Source organism: Mus caroli, chromosome X (assembly GCF_900094665.2).
Source record: "Mus caroli chromosome X, CAROLI_EIJ_v1.1, whole genome shotgun sequence".
Classification (NCBI taxonomy): Eukaryota; Metazoa; Chordata; class Mammalia; order Rodentia; family Muridae; genus Mus; species Mus caroli.
The window spans coordinates 103,212,520-103,216,844 of record NC_034589.1 but is presented as its reverse complement, the minus strand read 5'-3'; positions in this window follow the sequence as shown (position 1 = coordinate 103,216,844).

Sequence of the window (4,325 nt, the reverse complement as noted above, 5' to 3'; positions counted from 1 at the left end):
GCATATGTATCAAAAGATGACCTAGTCGGCCATTACTGGAAAGAGAGGCCCATTGGTTATGCAAACTTTATATGACCCAGTACAGCGGAACGCCAGGGCCAAAAAGTGGGAGTGGGTAGGTAGGGGAGTGGNNGGGAGGGTATGGGAGACTTTGGGGATAGCATTGGAAATGTAATTGAGAAAAATACCTAATAAAAATATTTTTTTAAAAAATTGCACTGTCATGCATTCATATGTATAAATTGGCAGCCAAACTTTGTAACATTACAGTGATATTTCTGGTATTAAATTTTAAGATAATAAATTGTTTAAAATTGGGTTTTACATTCCCAAAGTTGTAGAAATATTCTAACGTTACAAAAAAAGCTTAAAAATTATGGTTAAAATTGCCAATGTTCCATTGACTGCAACTTGCAGTTTGATTACAAATTTAAGATCTTTAATTCACCTATATACTGTAATAAGATTATTCCAAGAGTAATCATCTTATGAGAGCACTAATAGATCTCTCTGTGGCCATACAGCCATACAAAGTTCAGAGCAGCCTCAGTGGGGCTTGTGTGGCTTTCTTTTGTTTTGAAAACAGTGCCTAGAGAAGTTCTTGCCTACCTTTAGGGGAATTACTTTTTAGCTAAAAGAACATTGCTACAGATCTATCCAGATGTTGTTTTAAATAAAGTTTATATTCAGGATTTATAAAAGGTCAATCAGGCTGTAGAACTTATAAAGACATTACAATCTGGCTTGCCTACTTCATATAAAATTATTATAGATTGAAAAGTTTGTTTTTTCCTTTGCATCCTGATAATTGTAAAGGGTTTGCTTCTAGTGAACTGGTGATCACTGGAAAAATTTGCCTCTAGGTATGGCTAATATAGCTTTACATTATGTAAGAAAAAGTTTTATTGTCTCTGCTTCAATAAAAGAAGCTAAAAGTTTAAATCTGTCAGTGTATATTGTTTCTTCAGTGGAAAGTATGATATTAGCTAATGCCTCTAAAGGGAAGTTTACTTCAAATCTTTGCTCTCACACAATGAGCTTTAAAGTTCTGGGGAGTAGTTGTTGCTCCAGAAAAGATTCAGAGACAATATCTTTATAATATTTAGGGTTTTAGTTATACTAGAAAATCGTGGTACAGAAAATCTAAGAAAGAGAAATTGATTTGCTTCAAAATTTTATTTTCAAAAGCTTTCAGGAGATGTTAATTGGCTAAGACCTCACCTTAAGGTCTTAAAGTGACTTAAAACTTTGTTGGATGTTGTCTTGAGAGACACATATTAACTGGTAAAGAACAAAATGCTTTCCAGAAAATAAAGGAAGCTTTTATAATTGTTATCAATTATAATCAATTGTAATTAAATATTAGCTGTTTATTTTAGTTATGGTTATTAAATGTGCCCAGAACAATTCTTTGGCAAGAGAAAACATTAATGTATAATCATCTTTCTTCACCTCAAAGTAAAGTTTTAACATCCTATTATGAGCCTGCTGTGGTACTAATAAAGAATTATAAGATAAATTTATATATTTTAGAAAAACTATAGCAAAAAAGTGTGTCTTTAAAACTTGACAAAGTGTCTGTTCCTTGTTCCAAAAAGCAATTAAATTGGTTATTGTAGAATATTGATATTTGGCCTATCCTATCCTGCATGTCACCTATAGGCTGGCTCCAGGCACGAAGAATGGATTGGCAGGGGCGATGGGCCTCCCCCCATAAAGCACATGCTCTTAGTAAACTTTGGGGGCCTTGAACAGAAACATGTCTTATCCTCCATTATTTCTCTCATCGTTCTCTACCATACAGCTCTGGCCTCCCACTCTGGAACCCAGTATGTGTAGCCGCAGGTGGCTTACACCAAAGTGTGGATACTTCACTCCTTCTTAGAATGGGGAAAAATATCCATGGAAGGAGTTACAGAGACAAAGTTTGGAACTGAGATGGAATGAAGGACCATTCACTGACTGTGCCACCTGGAGATCCATCCCATATACAACCACCAAACCCAGACACTATTGCATATATCAGCAAGATTTTGCTGAAAGGACCCTGATATAGCTCTCCATTGTGAAGCTATGCCAGTGCCTGACAAATACAGAAGTGGATGCTCACAGTCATCTGTTGGATGGAACACAGGGCCCCTAATGAAAGAGCTAGAGAAAGTACCCAAGGAGTTGAAGGGGTCTGCAACCCTATAGGAGGAACAACAATATGAACTAACCAGGACCCCCTGAGCTTGTGTCTCTAGCTGCATATGTATCAGAAGATGGACTAGTAGGCCATCAATGGGAGGATAGGCCCTTGGTCTTGCAAAGATCATATGCCCCAGTACAGTGGAATGCCAGGGCCAGGAATTGGTAGTGGGTGGTTGGGAAGCATGGCAGGGGAGAGGTATAGGAGATTTTGGGGACAGCATTGGAAATGTAAAGGAAGAAAATATCTAATAAAAACTAATAAAAAAATGAAATCTTTACATTTGTAAGTAAGTAGATGTAAGTGGAAAAATATCATACTGTCTGAAGTAAAGCAAACCCAGAAAGAGAATTTATGCTTGTATGCCTTTTTGTGGATTCCAAATCTGAATCTTTGGTTTTGGGGTATAGCCTGTAGTGCTAGAAGCCTGAAGAGTGGAATGAGCAGGAGCTCTACAAAGGAAATAGAAAAGTATGGGTACTATGAGAAGAAAAGGCAGGAAAAAGAAGGGATAACTTAACTTGGGAGGGAGGAAAACACAGTTGCAGAAGTAAAGAGTAGTTTTGAAAATCACTAAGAATGAGGATGCTTGGAAAAACAATGAAGAAACCAAATATTTTCCAATTTTACTTAAATACACACATTTAGTGCACACACACACACGTGTGTGTGTGTGTGTATGTGTGTGTGTGTGTGTGTGTGTGTGTGTGTCTGTGTGTGGATTTAATGCAGTTATCTCACACTCTGACAATGGACTCTCAAAACATATAGTTTATTGCCATTGCTCTTGGCTGCCTGCAAGAATAAAAAAAAAAAAATGAACATTTAAATGAGAAAAGTATCCCACAGTATTAGACATTTGAATAGTTGGTCCAGAAGCTAGTGGTCTTGTTTGAGGAGTATTAGGAAGTATGATCTTTTATGGAATAAGTATATCATTGGAGGCAGGATCAGGGAATTAAAATACTTTATTTCTAATTAAATCTTTCTGCATTATGCTTGTAGTTTAAGATGTCAGCCTCCAGTTGTCTGTTCCAGTTAATATATCTTTAATCTACCTTTGTAAACTCTAAAAATGTGGACAATAAGCCTAATAAACTCTTGCTTTTTAAAATTAGCTTGATCATAACATTTTATCACTTCAATAGAAAAATAACTAAGAGAGAAAGTATGGTCCTATTGTTGAAAACACAACACACTTTGGTCAGAGAACAAATAAATCAAGCTGATACTAACCTAGAATTCTCTTCTATGAGGACTAACTCTTAGTCACAAGTTGTTATATAATCTCCTAAGGCAGAAAAGTTTATAAAGCCATCCATGTATAAAGCCTGAGAACCACAAAACTGACAAGACAGCCAAATATCCCCCAATGGGGCACCAGCGAAAACTTGGTCTCTCAGACAGGCAAGAGCTGTGTAATTGGACCCAAATCCCACTCAGTTGGAGGTAACCCATGTCTGGTACTGTTTACCCGGCCAACTAGAGGAAAACCTACTATAGCCAGAGTGCTAAAAAAATATAGTTTTCAAAAGCCATTTAAATATATATCTTTATACCCATAGATAAACACAGCTCTCAGCATCATTAAAAAAAAAAAAAAAAAAAAAAGCTTTCTTAACCAGAGGAAGACTACTGAAGAGAGAAGAGATATACAACCAGTCAAAATCCAAATATACAGTATCTGTAGGGTGCCCAGCCCAAAACTTAACATCTAAAACACACTCCCTATATGTCAAGGAACATCACAAATGAGGGCACAGAAATTTTGGAAGAGCCTGCATGGGAGCCCTCTGCCTCAGGAGCAGGGAGTGCCATCTTGGTTCCGGGGCTCCACTGAACTTAAGAACTTAGTCTGTACAGGTAAGAGTGGGCACCACAGAGGCAGACAGCTTCTGGGACAGGCGGGAGCCACAGAGCCGCTGAGGCAGCATCCTTTTGGGGCCACAGACATCCAGCACCCTCCCAGCCGGAGGACGGGGGTCCGCCCTGCATGGGAGCCCTCTGCCACAGGAACAGGGAGCTTGATCTTGGTTCCAGGACTCCGCCTAACTTAGGAACTTACTCTGCACAGGTGAGAGTGTGCACCACAGAAGCTGACAGCTTCTGTGACCTGCCAAAGCAACACAGCATC